The 19,958-nt window shown below is 40.7% G+C and overlaps 1 long non-coding RNA gene across 1 annotated transcript; it reads right to left on the reverse strand.

The window, feature by feature from the left end:
• Positions 1-14,862: 14,862 nt before the first annotated feature.
• Positions 14,863-18,717, reverse strand: LOC131229022 (uncharacterized). Its single transcript, XR_009163136.1, has 3 exons — positions 18,628-18,717; positions 15,784-16,312; positions 14,863-15,311 (listed from the first exon to the last, which is right to left on the reverse strand). It is a non-coding gene; the product is annotated as an uncharacterized LOC131229022 (long non-coding RNA).
• Between the last annotated feature and the right edge of the window lie 1,241 nt (positions 18,718-19,958).

Below are 19,958 nucleotides of genomic sequence, written 5' to 3' on the forward strand. Positions count from 1 at the left end.
TGAAATGCATGGAAATGACAATGAAGTGAAGTGAATTGACCGCGAAGGGCGTGGAAATGGTCGTGAAGTGAAGTGAATTGACCGTGAAGTGCGTCAAATTGACCGTGAATGAACACGGAATCACTGGGAATGACTGTGAAATGCATGGAAATGATGGTGAAGTTAAGTGAATTGACCCCGAAGTGAGTGCGTGGAAATGGCCGTGAAGTGAATTGACCGTGAAGTGGGTCGAATTGACCGTGAATGAACATGAAATCGCTAGGAATGACCATGAAATGCATGGAAATGATGGTGAAGTTAAGTGAATTGACCGCCAAGTGTGTGGAAATGGCTGTGAAGTGATGTGGATTGACCATGAAGTGCGTCGAATTGACTGTGATTGAACACGAAATTTTTGGGAATGACCGTGAAATGCATGAAAATGACGGTGAAGTTAAGTGAATTGACCGCGAAGTGCATGGAAATGGCCGTGAAGTGAAGTGAATTGACTGTGAAGTGCGTCGTAACGACTGTGAATGAGCACGAAATCGCCTGGAATGACTGTGAAATGCATGAAAATGACAGTGAAGTGAAGTGAATTGACCGCGAAGGGCGTGGAAATGGCCGTGAAGTGAAGTGCATTGAATTGACCGTGAATGAATGCTGAATTGCCAGGAATGACCGTGAAGTGCATGGAAATGACAGTGAAGTTAAGTGAATTTACCACGAAGTGTATGGAAATGGCCGTGAAGTGAAGTGAATTGACCGTGAAGTGCGTCGAATTGACCATGAATGAACACAATCGTCGGGAATGACAGTGAAATGCATGGAAATGACGGTGAAGTGAAGTGAATTGACCATGAAGTGCGTGGAAATGGCCGTGAAGTGAAGTGAATTGATTGTGAAGTGTGTCGAATTAACCGTGAATGAACATGGAATTGCGGAGAATGACTGTGAATACATGGAAATGACGGTGAAGTGAAGTGAATTAACCGTGAAGTGCATCGAATTAACCGTGAATGAAAACGAAATTGCTAGGAATGACCGTGAAATGCATGGAAATGATCGTGAAGTGAAGGGAATTGACCATGAAGTGCATGGAAATGACCGTGAATCTAAACGAAATCTTCGAAATTGACCGTGAAATGTATGGAATTGACCATGAAGTGAAGGGGAATCACTGGGATTGACCGTGGAATGCATGAAATTGATCGTGAAGTAAATGAAATTAATAAAATTGACTGCAAACTGATTTAAATTGTCCGTGAAGTGAATGAAATGGATTTTCGACCATCATCCTGATGGAATCTTGGAAAATAATAAGGTTAGTTGGTTAAAGTAGCATCTCCTACCCCAAAATCATATATGGTATGTCAAGTAACTAATTTTGGTTTAAATGATATTCTTGTTAAATGAATAGATAAAGAAATGAAAAAAAGAGGGAAATTTTTTTTATATGCTTATATATACATATTTATATAAATATGTATTAGAGAAAATTATAGGTAGAATAAATTTCTCGATATAAAAAATAAAAATAAACATATTTTGCATAGACTTTTACGGACTACAGTTATAGCTACAGCTATAATCCGTAGCTATAGCTTCGATACATATCGAATACACTTCGATATGTATAAAAAATTGCTGGATTTTTTTTATGCAAACTCGCTGGACAGTTCTGGACCTTTTTCAATCATATCGAAAGACCTTCGATACATCGAAGTACATATCAAAAGGCATTCGATACATCACAAAGGACATATCGAAAAAGCATGGGCTGCAGTTATGGCTACGGTTATAATTCGTAGCCATAGGTTCCAGGCTTTTTCTTCCTGTTGTAATCCCCACCGCCTTTGTGGGTCCTTTTATGAGGTATGTGTTATATCCAAACCGTCCATCTATTTGGCAAACTCATATTAAGTCTAAGACGAAAAATAAGATAGATTTAGCTATAAAGTGGACCACACTATAAAAGGGAGTGGAGGATTGAACGTCTACCATTGAAATCCTTTTAGGGGTCGCAGAAGTTTTGGATTATTATGAAAAAAAAATTTCCTCTTCATCCAAGTCTTTATGACCTTGTGAATATATTAGATGGAAAATAAATGTTATCGTGGGCCCTACAAAATTTTTAACGGTGAAAATCAATTTTCCCGCTGCTCTTTGTGGTGTGGTCCAGTTGATCTTTGGGTATGAATTTTTTTCTTTGATAATGCTCCGAAATGATCTCAAAATATGGATGAACATTGTGGATATAATAAATACATAACTGTGGGGCCCATGTAACTTTGATATCTTTTGAACCGTTTGTATAACTCGGAGTTCGAGGAGCGTCAGCGGCCGATCCTCTTGGGGAAGGAAAAGCAGGGGCATTTTCGACCTTTGGGAAGGCGTCCGTACAGTTGGGGCTTATTCTTGAAAGGTAAAATGAGGTGGGCTTCGTCTCGAAAATGGGCCATAAATGGGTCGTATAGTCAGAAATTTCTCCAGATACAAGGCATACATCAAGGTATGCCCCACATGTGGATGGTGTGGGTCCATCTAATATTTAAATATGTCTCATTCCCTGGCCAATGGCCAGGGAGTTAGGATGGACAGTGTGGATGCTCCACACGTGGGGTGGGTCCCACTGTTTCAACGGTGGACGTCAATCCTCGCTGGTTGTAGCGTGGTCCATTTGAACTCGGATCTTCCTCTGCTAGGTAGAGGATGGACGGTGTGAGGTACGTATGTGCAGCAAGGTGGGGATCCACATGAGTGGCCCACCAGCTGTAGTATCAAGCTGTTACTTGTGTTTTCCCTGCATACAGTCCAACAGTGTCTGCTACTGGACATCCAATAACTGGACGGTGTGAAAAATACACTCATCATGGTGGGCCGCAAAAATAGGGAAGAGAGGGAGAGAGAGAGAGAGAGAGGGAGAAAGAGAAAACTGTGGAGATGGGAGGGACCCAACCACTATGGGTCCCTCCAGATATAATGCATACATCAAGTAGGTCCCATTACAAGTGGGCCCTAAAAAAAACTGAGATAATGAACACCCACCTTGATCTCCTCTTCCTTCTTCCACCGACACGTTCTAGAGCTTTAAGGGATGCGATTCAACGGTCAAGATGATCTTTGGAGGGTGGGATTGGGTGGTAGGAAGGTGGGCCACACAAGCTCTATCCATGGAGCTTGGAGCTTGGATGTGGGTTGCTTGCTTGAAAAATGGAGAAAATGAGAGAGAGAGAGAGAGGGAGGGAGAGAGAGAGAAGATGGATGGGTGTGAGTGATAGAGTGATGGGGAGAGGGATGTGTGAAGTGATGAAAAGTTTACTTTTTGGGGTTGTTTTTGTACTTGGGGATGGGATAGAGTAATTGGTTGAGTGATGGGTGTACTTTGACAAGTGAGGTGATTGATGTGATTGATTCTCTTGGGATTACAAAAGGTGGTGTTTTCCTCCAACTGAACGCGGGCCCACATCCCCTAGCCCGGGTATCGTATCGGTGTGCGAGACGGGGCATCGGAACCGTGGCAACGACACGGTCACAAGGGTACAAGTCTCAGGTCGAGCCGACTTTGGAATACGGGATAAAACTGAGGATCACATGTAACTGCTATCTACGTGTCGCGGGTCACTAGAATTCGACCGGGAGGACTGCAGAAACCTACAGAATGGTACGAGCTAGGATATGGGTCTCACAATTTTGTTGTGAAGTGTAAGCCATTGTGTATTACTGAACAATGCCAATGTTTTCATAATATGATTTAAACGTTTCAAATGTATACTCACCACCTCTATCAGATCGAAGGATTTTAATCTTTTTCTCAAGATAATTTTCCACCTCAGCTTTATATTTAAGAAAACAATCAAAATCTTCATATTTGTGTGAGATGAGATACACATATCCATAGCTCGAGTAATCGACAATGAAAGTGACAAAGTATTGACATCCATTTTTGACATGTACATTGAAGGGTCAATAGATATCTGAATGGATTATTTCTAGTGGGCCCTTGTGTCACGCCCTAAAATTAAAAATCGGACTCACAAAATTCCCGATCACTGAATCTGGTGCCGACAGCCTCCTCAGTACCCCATTCTCGGCTCCCACCGCCCATACGCCAGATTCCGATCTTGGGATCCTATAAGGAGGATTTTCTAACGTACATTTAACTCCTAATAAGCATAACCACAAGTTTACCTAAATCACAAAGGCAACATCATCATCACATATCCACTAATATAAATAGTTGAATACAGTGCTGAATGGAAATACATATATCAATAATCAAAGCTTTAGAAGACAACTGCATGCTTCAAGTTCAACGCTACTGCAACCTAACGCTACCTGCACATATCTATCATGCAGAAGCTTATAGAAAGCTTAGAGAATGGTGTAAGTGTGTGCACAAGGTAAGAGCCAAGTACACAATATAAAAGCAATACGAAAACATGCTGGTAAGTCCATAAATACCATTAGCCTTATCCAAGCTATGTGAAGCAATGTAGATGTAACGCCCTGAAATTCGGGGGTCGAGCATAACTCAGCTCCCGAGTTCCAAAACATCACTTATGCAACATAATTAATGAATGATGTATGTTGACTGTATTAGCACATAAACATGGGATAGATTAAGCCAAAACGCAGATATGATTCAGGGATAAGTGAATAAAGCAAGCGGAAGACTTATAGTAAAATATGTGTACAAGTGTAAGTCCCTGAATTACATATACAACCAGATCGTGTAAAAGTGTTATTTATCAAAATTATAAGTACAAGTTACATCATTTCAGTTCCCAAAATAGTAATCCCATAGATCCCGCGCAACAGACCGAGGCTCGCTAGAACCCGTCTGAAAATTGCATATAGGAGAAGGCAGCCTCGTCGTCATCCAGCTCCTGCTCTGCCTCAGACGTCGCATCCACATCTGCAACATCAGGGCCTAAGACAGAGTCTGGTGGGTGTGTAACACCGCCCCAGAAACGTGGGAGTGAGTGATCAACTCAGTGGAACAATAAGGCACTGGTTAACATGCTATCAGTTCAATCAAACAGTAATGATAAAGCAGAACACTTAAATAAAGCCTAAGTACTCTTATTAATGCAGGTATGAATGCAATATGATGCGTGCCCTCACACGTACACCCTCAGCGTCTTCATCTTACGTTACGCATGACATCGCCTCAAAGTGCGCCACATCTACAAAGCACATGCAAATGCGGTGCATGGATATGATTACCAAGTTGTTATTAGTCCAATTCATACAGCAGGATTGGGAAGCTAAGATACCTTCCTCATATCACCATCCAAACAGTGATCCATACTAGGGTCGTCAATCCTAGACATCTCATACGATTTTATATTTAAGGTCGTAGCAAAGGGCTCGTCACCAATCAATGCACGCCTTTCATGCCCTTACTACCACAGATCAGCTCGTCACCTCCTTGCGGTATCATGGTATGGTCGAGGTCACTACAAAGGGCTTGTCACCAATCAATGTAGGCCGACAAGACGAATATAGTGTCCCATACCACCATAATCGGCTCACGAGTTAAGTTGCTCCTTTGGTCACTACGGGAGGCTCGTCACCCAGCGTAGGCCGACAGCTCGACCACGGTGTCCCATACCACCATGTCCGGCTCATGAGTCTTAGCGGATCAGGTACCATGGTTATTAGGATTTCACTGGTAAGTTCGGTACCCTAGATTCAAGCAGTAGCGTCCATACATGGTTAACATACACTGGACAATCGGGTTAGTTGACGAACTCGACTAGCACGAGCGCACGTTGAATTGAGCGACATAGAGTGCGCAAACACTCCGCGTGGCCAAACCACGCCGCCAACTCTAATACGGCTCGGGTTCGTCTAATACGTCCTACGTGGCGAAAGCAATCTCAACCACGATTCATAGGGTCAATTACCGATTTCTTGGACTAAGGCATAGTCCCAAACATCCTACACTACGACAGGTATTCATATGGAATGTAAAACAGTAATGGAAAAACCACTCAAATCATGGTGCATACACATCCGAAGAATATCAACTTAACATAAATGTAAGCATAAGAATGCTTGAATTTAAATAACTTGGAATGTAAATGCATAAAGGAAATCATGCGCATCCATAGAAGTATTGAGAACCACTTCTCAACGCCTGCATTTAGTGTAATCAGTTACACTTAGGTCATTCATGCATTTCTACAAACACTTAGCATACATGGAACAACATACATGACGCATGTTGAAATACATGCACTTAGACAATTCCTTTTATCAAGGAGTTGTCATACATGCATCTAGCATACATACATGACCAATAATCATGGCAAGCACAAGTGCGTATTTTATACGTATACGGTACTTTATAAATACACTTAGAATACACAAATCTCAATATAGCACATGCATATCGGAAAGCAATGCAAACATAACATTTGACATGTGAAATCTCATCCATAACAAGAATAAATCACTAACGGGATTGAAAGCCTTGAAACCCATAACCTATACACTTAAAGTCCGCACCTTAAGCAAAGAAAGAACCGAACTGATTTAGACGAGTTGTCTTCGTCAACGGCGCTAGAATACCCTAAAATAAGGATAGAAATGAGATACAACAACACCAAGTCTAATCTAAGCTCTAACACAGGTTAGGGTTAGGTTAACTTACCCCAAAAGAACTCAGAATCGTCAGAGGAACGATTCAAAGTGAAGGTTCAAAGGTGAAGAAGAACAAGGAAGAATCAAGATGATTCACCAACCAATCTCTCTCACTAACTCTCTCTTTTCCACTCTCTCTCCAAGCTAGGGTTAGAGAAAATTCGTATGGAAATGAGAGCTAGGGTTTAAGGACTATATATAGACCTTAAAATGATGAAAATAACCCCAGGGTCAAGGTATACTTAGGTTATAACCAAAGCACGCCTTTCTCGATCCAACGAAGCACTTCTGGTGGGCCTATAACCACGAAAGGTCGGACTTAAGCTCACTGACCATGGATCTAGGTCAGCCGAGTTTCGTACCGACCGGCTCTTCGATCATCAGCCGTGGCGGACCACACTCAATTCAACGGTCACGGAATCTCGATCAGGTCCACAAACACTAGGATATGCCTGGGCCAACCATCCTGATCAGAGGGTGAAATTGGGTCAGAATCCAACGGTCAGAATGCTTAAAATCATCGCGCAAGCGACACGACTCAGATTTCATAAAAAGCTTATTAAATTCCAACCGTTCTCACACTCTTCACTCCGAACTCAACCAAATCGACCGAGAACATCAGATCGACTTAATTTTTGAGGTGAAGACCAAGCCCAACTCAGTGACCACAACAGCCTAAGATCATCGCCATCGGACTTTCGACGCACGGTCTAGGTCCGATCCAGATCTTCCAAAAAATCCCCAGAACAACTGGATTTAGCGATGGATCCCAGATTTCAGAGTAACATAGCGCTCACTAATCTACACGTTTAGAGCCATGCAGATACAATTTAAAGTGATTGATGCGAATTTCACAAGCAATCAAGTAAAGCGCTAATTACCCCAAAAACAACTACTTAAGGAAAGATTAGCACAAAAATTCCAAGGTCGTTACAGTAGATCAGCTATGCAATGTGGAGACATAGTAAACCAAATATCATATACTGAGGATACAATGCAATATACAAATCTTGACGAGTCCACGAATGCCGTCAACCTCATCTAGGCCATATAAATGCAGAAGCGTAGTAACCTAGAATACCATATGCCGCGGATGTAATGCAATATGTGGTGCGAATGAAATGACCAAGCTGGGGTGTGAAGTCAGGATGATAGTACATAGTATCGCATGCTACATGGTCCATCACAAGGGACTTTTATCCAAACCAGTCTCACACCTAAATTTGGATAGATAGACTCAATGTGGTAAACTCCTGACCTCAGGTTGGTCGCGCACCCTAACCAAAATCTTGGCCATTACGAAGGTACACATATCAATTAATTGCGAACCAGCAGCATGAGTGGATAGTGAATGAATGAATAAACTGCCGAGTATACAACTCTTGCTCAATAAGTCCATATATCAGTACTGTTCATCTCTGAGATCATCACTGGGGTCAAGTACACTCTACACACGATCGCAGCCCACTGGACGCACAACTATGTAAGTGGAAGAGACCTCACTATCTGCCAGCCAGTAATTAGCCAATATCTACCCGACACGTCAATAGTGGACCCATTTATGAGCTGGTTAAACTTAGCCTATCTATGCCCCCTACCCTTGGGCTGGGAAGGCCACACCCCCTTTTAACCAACTATGACACAGTGGGAGATGTGACCTACTATTATTCGGCACTTAGGCGCTCATGTATCCACTCGGTCTAGACGTTGGAGCATCTCCTACCCATGGAGGTTTAGGGACTTTCACCCAGGGACATCTATGATACCCCGTGTAGAAAAAGATTTTCGATGTCCCATCTGGCCATTCATGATAAGTCTGTGGAGGCCACGACCCTGATGTTGCTAGGGCGTACAGTGGTCATATCCTAAAATACGAGATGCATGAGTCATAAAGTCCAATCACGCATTTATCCTGCACATATAGTGCACTCATGTGGGATGACTCCACCTATTAGGGAGTCCCAAAAACAACCTGTCGTGCGGCATATGCAATAGTCATCCACATCTCATAACAAACATGCAGATGATGCGTATGGGCATGTATCATGATATTATGCTATCGCATACTCATAATTGGTATCGATAACCGGCATCGATAATCGGCATCAACAATCGGCCTCAATAATTAGCCTAACAAAGGGCCTAAAGGAAGGTCATAATGTGGACATTTAACCATCATTGCCCATTAATGTGGATATTTAACCATCATTGATCATTAATGTCGACATTTAACCAAAATTACTCGCAAGGAGTGGCCTTCATAGGGCCAAATGTATAATGGGCCTATGGCCTCACACAAGGGCCTTATATACATATTCATGGGCCACACTTTTGGGCCTCAAATACATCAAAATGGGCCTCTCGGATGGGCCACAAGTATATTAAAGTGGTCCTCACAGATGGGCCACAAATACATCAAAGTAGGCCGCAACAATGGGCCTCATATACATCAGCCAATGGGCCTCATAAACATCAAGTGGTTCGCATCAATAGGCCATGCCAACGGGCCTCATATGCATCAAGTGGGTCACATTAATGGGCCGCACCAATGTGCCTCATAAACATCAAGTGGGCTGCTTCAATAAGCCACACCAATGGGCCTCATATACATCAAGTGGGCCGCATCAACGGGCCGCACTAATGGGCCTCATAAACATTAAGTGGGCTGCACACACTCCTAAAAAAATAAATTGTATCAAAAGATCATCTGGACCATACTACAACTAGCAGTGGAGATAATGATTTCCACCGTTAAAATCCTACACGGCCCACCACAAAAAACCATGAGAGCAGCCACACCCACTGTTAAAACATTTATAGGACCCATCATGATGTGTTTTGAGATCCAACCTATTCATCAGTTAACACAGAGATAGATGAAGTGAAAATAAAAATATCAGCTTGATTGGAAAGTACCATGGCCCTTAAGAAGTTTTAAACAGTGGATGTCACTATCCCCACTATTTTGAATGGTGGGGTCCACTAAAACTTCAGATCTGACTCATTCTTTTTCTCATGCATAAAATGATCCCTAAAAGTGGTTGGACGGTATAGATACAACACATGGATCATGATGGGTCCTACCGTCCAAGGTCTGGATGGTGTGGATCCACACAGTATGGATGACTAGGGGGGATTTCACATACATCATAGTGACCCCAGAGTGCTGCTGCTGCATGTATAGCAGTAGCTGGCAGTGGCTGCTGCCCCACCATCAAAACAGATGGACGGTGGGGATCCAAAATGGATGAACGGTTGGATATAACACATGCCACATGTGGGTCCCACAGACCCTGCTGAAGTTAATACACCAGTAATATAGCTAGTGTGCAGTAGACCAACCAATTTGCATCAGATAGGTGGGTCCCACGTGGGGCCCACCATAATATTATATTGTGTGTGTATATATATATATACATATATTATAAGGTGGGTCATACCGTCCAGACCATCTGGACGGTAGATGAGATGGATGAAACACATACCTTTGGTGGGTCCACACACGTGGCCCACCATCATTACAAAAAGCTGGCATCTGAGCTTGCCTGTCCTGCAATGCCTGCTACTGGATGGTGGACAATACAGTACATATAATATCGGTGGGGTCCATGTCCCATGCATGGACAGGGTGGATTTCAACATACACATTATGATGGGTCCATGTGGTGGCCCACCAAAGCTTTAGATCAACTTAATATTTGTATTTTCCTCCATCTAGGCCTATCCAAATGGACGAGCAGTAAGGTGGGTCCCGCAATCGGACGGTCTGGATATAACACATCATGGTGGGCCACACACACAAACACACATCAAGTGGGCCACACACCTCATCATCATAAAAAAGGAAAAGAGAGAGAGGAGAGAAAGAAATGACGGAAATGGGAGGATCTCCACCATTATGAGCTCCTCCATGTACATACATTAAGATGGGTCCCATCACAAGTGGGCCCTAAATCAAAATCAATGGTGGATCACCCATCGATTCTGCTTCTTCTAGGCTTCTTGGACTCCTTAGCTCCTAGGCTTTCTCTTTGATGGTGGAAGATGAAGATTGAAGGGTGGAGATGGGAGATTATAGGGGGTAAGAAGTAGGCCACACCTAGCCTCTCCTCCCTTGAAATGTTTGGATGTCCACCCTTGTTGCTTGCTTGGGAGTGAAGAGAGAAATGAGAGAGTGATGGGAGTTGTAAGGATGGATGACATGGAGTGTATGGGTGAGGGATGGGGCTTGTTGACTTTTTGGGCATGAGATGAGATGGGGTATGGGTAGCATTGCCTTATTGGCATGAAAGGTATGGGAGAGGTAAGGGCTTGGTTGACTTGGTGGAAAGAGAGGGGTATGGGTAGAGATTCCATTCTCTCAACCATGAATCTTCTTAGAAATGGCGCACACGTTGCCCACGGTGTTTTCTCAATTTGTTCTCAGGCCCACAACTCCTGGCTTGGGTATCGTATTGGCTTGTGAGACGTGACATTGGAACCGCGATGACGGCGTGATCGCAAGGATACAAGTTTTGACTCGAGTCGACATAGATATACAGGATGCAACTTAGGGTCATGCATAAACATCGATTATAGGTTGTGGGTTGTCAAAATTTGACCAAGAAGACCACAAACACATATGGAATGGTACGGTCTAGGATATCGGCCTTACACCTTGGATCTAGATGCTTTAGGAAATGGTTTATTCGAAGTCTTTCCGAATACACAATGTTCACAAAATGACAAATTAACTTTAGATAAGGTATCTAATAGACTAGAACACACTAGTCTTATCATATGATCCTTTTCGATGTGACCTAACCTCATCTGCCATTTTAGAGATTCAGATGCTATAGTTTTATTCGACATTGTAGATAAAGCAAGAGGTGTATTATCTATGTACAAAATAAATAAATCTGAATTAAATTTTCCCATGTATAGATGAGGTTATTTAGTCTTAAAGAAACTCGTGTCCCAGAAAAATGAATATCAAAACCATCAAATAATAACCTATAAACAAAAATTAAATTTTGAAGCATGCCCGGTGCGTAAAGAGTATCACGGAGGATTATTGTTTGCCCTATACATGTACGAAGATGGTAAACATCAATCTCTAGTACATCTTCAACAACGTTATCTCCCATATACACCTTGTAACTTCCCTTGGCTACAGGTCAGAATTTCTCGAGTCCTCAATGACTTCGTGTCATGTGCTTTGTTGCGCATGAATCCAAAATCCACTCATTAGATATAGTATCAATGAAAAGGATTTTGGAACAAATGCCTACATATAAAGTATCTAGTGACTTAGGAATTACTATCTTTTTATGGGCACACTGCTGGGCATAATGGCCAAAATTTTCGCAGACGAAGCAGATTATGTTAGTCTTTTTCTGCTTCTTTCCATTCCTCTTCTTAAGATTTGGAGGAGGTGTTGTGGACTTCTGTTCTTGGTCATTATTTTTCACCTTCTTGCAAGCTTTGAACCGTTTCTTGTTAGCTTTCTGCTTATGGGTCTCTGCTGCAAAGGCCTTGGTTGAACCTGGCTGAATTGCATTCATTTCAACCTCTCGTACTAAATGGCCACAAAAGTCTCTGAATGTAGTGATTAAATCAGTATGGTTCATAATTCTTTTGATTGCAGCCCAAGATTCAGGCAAGGAATGGTGCATTGCTATTATTTTTTTATTTTCAATCAATTTACACCCAACATTCCTAAGGGCACCTATCATCTGCTCTATCTTATGAATATGATCTTTGATGAGGTAGCCAACTGGCATCCTATACTCCTGGAATTCTAATTCCATTGCCTGAACTTTTGCATCTGATTTCTACACATAAGCATTTGTCAGTGCTTCCCAGATTCCTTTAGCAATGTCATGCACTTCATACGTTGGTATGAGTTCTTTGTGTATAGTACTAATTAGGACATTATGGGCTGAACAATTCTATTTATGCCACTTATTGTTGTGGGTCATTGCAGCCTTATGTTCTCCTAAATTTCCATTTTCAACCAATATAGGTTCCTCTTGAACCTCATTGAATGTATGCGATATGTTGTCCTCATCCAAAAGGCTTCGCACCGCACGAAACAAGTCTTCGTAGTTGTTACCATCAAATTTTTGTCCTTTGACTTGTTCAACGATTAAAGCTTTGGTACCCATCTCTACATTGCATTAAGTATCATTACTTAGCTATGATCTAAGGTATTGACACTAATCATCAACATTTCTATGCGTTTTTCAAAATTTTGAGGTATAAAAGTAGTTAACACATCTTAACGAGATCTGGAAGTCCACATACCCGAATGGGTAGTGTAGTTTTAAGATGAAATTGATGCTTTTACAAGAATATATTTATATAATGTGCAACCTTCCATTACAGGTTGCATGCATCATTTGGTGGAGGAGAATTAACTCCCACTCAGGTTATGTACAACCTTTATATTTAGAGAGCATTCTAGCACTAAGTTTTCTATATTCCAGTAAAAAATGGGCTTAGATCTAATCACATCAACCTTAATTATGTCACACATATAAACATTATCATTAGATTAAAAAAAGAGTGCTTAGCGATAATGAGGGTACTATCATCACAAGTGAACAAGACCATTAGCAATAGATTCGATCATTACCATTAATGATCATTGTTGATGATGGATCCTATCATCAACATTGATCATCATGGTTGATGATCGTTTTGATCACTAATAATCTCTAGATCACTAATTCTCAAAGAAAATTTTATCTACTGCATCCATCCGATTAGCTATCTCATTTTAGGCATGAGCCCAAGAATGAAGCATATCAAAAGCTTGAGGGGACCATACAACAGAAAAAGTGAGAGAATGGCATTCATCATTGAAACCTTCCTGAGACCCACAATGATATGAGGGCCCATCTAAAGGAAAGATTAGACGGATGAGCGTCTAGAGAATGGTAATCCACATGGTGGCCCACCAGATCAACAATCCAGATCACAAAATGTGCTTTCCACGTTTACCATATGGATGGAGCTGCACAGAACTTGTATGTCGCTATATGTGTAAGTACAAAAAATTTGCCCTCTTTTTGCCATGAAAATATGCATTTGTGGCCTAAAACATGTCATTAGCACCTCAAAAGGGGTCACTACAACATACAGTGAAAAACGAGAAATATAAGCCGTTAATGTGTGGGACAAGCACCTACTAGAAGTGGGGTCCACTCGAGTTGCTATCATCATACACCTGACCTTTGGTGTATATATGAGGTGGGCCACCAAAAGTCCTTGGACTTCCAAAGCCCCTTATGTATGATATTGAATCTTTCCTTTCATAGACAAGCAGGAGTCAGGTGGGCCCTACCATTAGCTTATTTTTAATTATGCACAAAACATCACTTATAAAGCAAGAGTTGCAATTCAATTACACGGTGCATCCAAACACGCCCGTAGGCTAGATCCACTACATTGCCATATGTGGGCCTCACCGGCACGTTGTGGGCATGCGATCACATCTGTCCCTCACACACACGCATCCCCTCAGGTTCTCCTTGGTTCTAAAAAAAAAAAAAAAACATGCCAATTAATCCAAAGCTAAAGTGGGCCTTGCCACAGGGATCTTTTATTTTGTATACCATTCGATCCAACATGATGAATGGACAACCCAAAGTTCTGGCCATTAGGTGGCCATGATGTCATAATGATAGCGTAAGTCTATCCTGATGAAAGTGGGCCATTACACATCTAAAGCCCATCTAATAGACTATCTAAATCTTGCACACATGCCAGGGGTATTGTCCTAAAATGAAGTCACGTCTTATATACCGTATCTGATTAAAAAAAAATCTCAATTAGATAAAACCTCTACTCGATCAAAGGGTTCTTACCTAATGAAGATGTGAGACAATGATATGTCTATGCGAGGTCCATCTGATGAACGCTATAGATCTTGTAGACATGTCATGTGTATGGCTTTTAGATAAGGACACAAGATTTCTTAAATCCTTGGGGATTTTAGAGATATGCTGATGTTATTATGCAGATATGCTGCGCGTGCAAGATCCAAGCCATTCATTAGGAGGGCATGAATATGCCTCAGAACACAACCTAGTACTCACTACACCAAAATCGTCATCTAGGAACGGTTTAAAACCGTTCCTAAATGAGGAGTCATAAAAATCAAGAACAATTCAGAACCGTTTTGGGTACTGTTTCAAATTTTAAATATGGAATTTTAGGAAGGGTTTTAAACTGTTCTAGTGCCAACGGTCACATTTTAGGATGAAATTTTAGGAACAATTTTAAACCCTGATAAACACACGAAATTTAGGGTCAAGGGAAATAAATTAACAGAAGTTTATTGCATTCCATCAAAATAGAGATTAATCTAAAGAAAAACATAAGAAAATAATGTGCTTGTAGATGTTGCATTGCAAAATCAAAATTACAAAATAAGCTATAGTAAAAGTTAGCACTTCAAATTATAACTTTGCAGAGATGGCAAAAAATGCTAGCAAATCTATTTGTTAAAGTTTCAGTATTGGCTAATCAAAGGGAACAAATTGCATTTTATGAATAACACCAGAACAAAAATGAAAAAAGCCTACTGCCTGGCCCATCTGTTGCATATTAAATTTGATCTCAAGCATAACATCTCTTGCAACAAGTAATGATTTTATAACTACTTCCTGACATGGGTCTGCAGCTTGCTCCAGCCACTGTACAGATGTTATAGACCAAATATCAAGTAGAACAATATGATAAATAGATTCAAAGTTAAGAACAAAGTAAATTAAGAAAAAACTCTATGAGTGAGGCTTGATCAGTTGGATGGCACTCGCATAAGCTCTTCTTAGAAAGTTATGAAAGTCTCTTATGCTTAATACGGTTGACATAACATGGAATTAGCAAACCACACACACTCATTGACCTATTTGATGCTTAAACACTAAAGAGATATATGCCAACAATACTATTATAATTTGGAGACTGCAAAAGGTTCCAAATACATACAGACTACATTAACCCCAAGTGCATTCCTCAAAACCAGTTTTGTAGTTTTTCACTAAGTAGATGCTTCAAATGTTGTTTCTATAATGCTATTAAAAGAAGAAGAAAAAACTTTTGCTTTATACAAAGGAAATAATTTGAAAGACCAAAAAGATTCCAAGGCTTAAAGACTATTATTACCTACAAATGATGAGTGTACGCCAGACCTGCATAGGTGCTCAAACTTATGGTCTAAAGGGCAAGTGCCTTCTCATAATATGAGGTCACCTCATTGTACATCTTGACAGTGAACAATTTTTTTTCCTTTTCAGTTTTTGGCATCAAGGCTAATGAAATATGAACTTCATTCAAATTCCACAATTCTTCATGCTGCGTGGTAACCAATAGTTCCTATAAGGAGTGTCCATTATATGAATAACACCAGAACAAAAATGAAAAAAGCCCCCAGTCAACTTTAACTCATTATGTAATAATTCAATAGCTTTAACGCAAAGCAGTAGCCACCACTGAAGTTTTTAAGCTGAGAGTCCATAGAAGCAATGTATGCTTAGCATTAAAAAGACTAAAAGAGCAGGCAATGATGAGACTAGTTAGATGTTACCGAGGCTAGGCCATCAGCTGATTCAATGTTGATATTGAAAAGCATCTTGGCAAGACTGAAAAGGCCATCCACAACTTTTGGCAATGAGAAAAATGAGCGTAACTCTTCCTGCAGAGTTAAAAACCAAAAAAAAAAAACAAATAAACCATTTGAACAAGACTTTAAGAAGCTTCTTTTACCACAAAGAACCTCATACAACAAATAAATGGGCCCCACCTAAAGATCATGCCTCCCACATGCATGCATGGGTCTACACATGTAACTAATCGAATCTTTAAGATAAAAAGTGGACAAATAAAAGGATGTGAAAGTTACCTAATCATGAGCTCCTCAAGCTTCTTATAGGCCATATGTGATGTCGAATATAAGCCAATAGCTAGTCCTGCACCTAATCCCTAGTTAGAAAACCACAAGAAATTCATAAAGAATCGAATAGCTTCCTGACCCAAGCACAATTGAAAACATGCTGAGTCAACTCAAATTTGTTAAATACCTATATGAAATCTTGTACAAGCCACTGAATTAGGGATACCAAACTCACTGAGTCTTGGCTAGGCGTGTAAAGAGGCTAGCACATGGAAAAGAATTACAAACAAGTAAAGTCTGCTTCCCATCCAAGGGGAATTTCATAACCCCTGTGCAAAGAAATGTACAGAGAACTGTTTTCCAACCAGGGCACGCACATTACACAAATGAAAATTACTGTGAGCTTCAAAGATCAAAGATCGTAAGGGAAGACATAATTCAGTTAGCATTAACAACAAATTCTACTTACAGAGTTCACCGGCTGAAGAGTTGTTTGGGTGTAAACTCATCAGCATCTCTCTCTGCCCATAGTTCTAAGCAATATATGCAACCAGATAGGTATTAGAGAGCATCTACTAAGGGAAACATAAAGACTACAGGAATATTGAGTATGAGTTAAAACATACATGTAGTGTAACATTGTGAACCTAGCACATCAATTGAGATGGGAGACTTGGATAGTTAGGAATATGTAAGTTTGTGGCTCTATTAGTTGAAACTGCCACCTGTCACACAACAACTCATCCTGAAACATACACATTTCAAAGGGACCTATAAATTTGTTCCTTAGCGAAACCAAGTCCACTTGGTTTTCGTGAGTTCTAAAGCCTTAGTTGGTGTAACACATGTAATTTTCACTGTTTATTTAGATGTCTCAGAAGCCAACACCAATTAGTCGGGATAAGGCTTGGATGATGGTGATTTAGATGTCTCATAAGTGGCAAACAAACTGAAGAACTGAGAAGCATAGAGTAGTTGGAAATCAAACCTAGAAACCAAAAGCTAAAATTTTAAATGAATTACCTGGTATGCAAGAGTGTGACTATTGGCAATTCCTCTAGATTTCAATTCTTCCATTATTAAACTGATACAATCTTCCATCTGATCTCTATAAGGATCCCTTGCATACTCAACATAACTTATAGTCACCCCATGTGCACTAAAGAATATCATAACCTGCCCAATTTACGACAACGTGAGAAAATCATTCATCATTTAACCTGAATGGACCATTTCCTGAAAATGTCTTGGATTGGAAGACCTGAATTCAGTAAGGAAAATTTAAAGGTCATGTTCCTCTATACTCCACAACTTTCAGTGTGCTTGTAGACATCATTTGACCTAAATCAAATGGCATAAAAAAATAAGAGCCAAAAGTCAAGCTTGTGAGAATGAAACCTAACAGTCACACGTCAACTTGGTGGCAATAACCACAAACATAAATAATTAGTCAATTAAAATAGACAATTTGTAAGTCGTAACTAGTAACAAATGTAAAAGGTTTTAAAGGAAAGCCTTTCCTCGACAAGGTAATGGCAACAGGAAACAACAATAAGTTGACAAGGTAGTGGCAACAGGAAACAACAATAAGTAGTAAATTACAGGCTAGGAATCTAATGTCTATTGTAATCTGAAAATTTTCACATGTTTTAATTCCTATTAGACCTTTACTAGCCCAGGTTTGGTAATGTTGGTTGGTGCTAAAGTATTACTGCTTTGGGTCAGTCCTAAACTTACATGCTGGCTACTCTCCAAGGCATCTTTCATTGCCCTCATACCTCAAATACTTTATTAATGATGCAGTTAAATATTAATGCCGGTACGCAATCATCCCACTTTAGTTCTAGTTTGATTGTAAGAAACAATCCTGTAATGTCAAACCAAAGGGTATCTAGAAAATCAATCCATGGGCTTTATGAAGCAAGAACTAGTGTGTTCCTTTTGTCAATGCAAAATCTCATTGAGGAGAAAGCTGACAAAATTTTGTAGTAGAAACTATCACAATATGATGGAACCAAAAACAGAACACAAAATATGAGGAATATATCAAATTCCTTTTCACATATATCAAACTATAGACAAATTAGGGCATATCCTATCAATTCATAGGAGCACACTTGATTGAATGTTTCACCAGGCCTACAATCGATGGTCATGTACATATGAGCAACAAAGAAGTGTTGATAGATTAGTATGTATGACCCGGGTGTCACGCCCCAAACCCATGGATGGACAGCTTCCGTGATGCCCCGAATTCGGCACTCGACTTTCATACACTTAGTCTCGAGTTCGGCGTAGCACAAGGAAGATTTTTGACTGAATTTTTTTTTATTTATATACATAGTAATACCTAAGCATGAAGATCCATGATCAAACTACCAAACAACACTCTCCATCATAAGTCCCGATGGTTATAAGTATAATGCTTTACAAAAGATACGTAACGTCAACATTGCCAAATCGAAGAATAGATGCAATGCATCGAGAAAGCTAAGTCTTCCAAGCTACTCCAACCCTGAAAAAAATGGGAAATAGGAGGCTTAGGCAAAAAGCCTAGTGAGTACACACATGTGTGCAGTGTGTCCTACATGCAGGCAAGATAAATATGGTACAAGGAAATCATACCACAACTATAACCATATTACATGCATCCGTAACCACATCATCATCATCATATTGTCATGCCATAATTATACAATATCAGAAATACTGACAAGTCCATGAGTCATACAATATCAGAGTACGCAATATAAATCAGCATGTAAATGAGGAGTTATAAAGAGCCAAATATCAAATGTTGAGGATGCAATGCAATATGTGGTGTGAATGAAATGACTATGCTGGAGTGATGTCAGGATGGTAGTATGTAGTATCGCAGACTATGGGGTCTATCACAAGGGACTTCTATCCAAAATAGTCCCATACCTAATTTGGATAGTCAGACTCAATGTCGTAAACTCCTGATCTCAGGTTAGTCGCGCGCCCCAACCGAAATCCTGACCATTGCGAAGGTACACTCAACAAATAGTTGCGCACCACCAGCCTGAGTGAATAGTGAATGAATGAATGAATGAGTATGCAACTCCTGCTCAATAAGTCCACATATCAATACAGTTCATCTCTGGGATCATCACCGGGGTTTAGTACACTCCAAATGGCACTGTCTCTCTCCCAGTAGCACAGTCCAAGTGAGCATAAGAAACCTCACCATCTGCCTGGCCAATAGTCTGCCAATACTTATCCGGCACGTCGATAGCGAACCCATTTATGAGCCGGTCAAACTCAGCCTAGTAATGCCTCTTACCCTCAGGCGGGTAAGGCCACACCCTCTCCCAACCGACCACGATATAGTGAGAGACGTGGCCTCCTAGTATTCGGCACTCGGGCGCTCATGTATCCACTTGGTCTCGACGTTGGGGCGTTTCTTGGCCTCGGAGGTTTAGGGATT

This window comes from Magnolia sinica, chromosome 2 (genome assembly GCF_029962835.1).
Source record: "Magnolia sinica isolate HGM2019 chromosome 2, MsV1, whole genome shotgun sequence".
Lineage (NCBI taxonomy): Eukaryota > Viridiplantae > Streptophyta > Magnoliopsida > Magnoliales > Magnoliaceae > Magnolia > Magnolia sinica.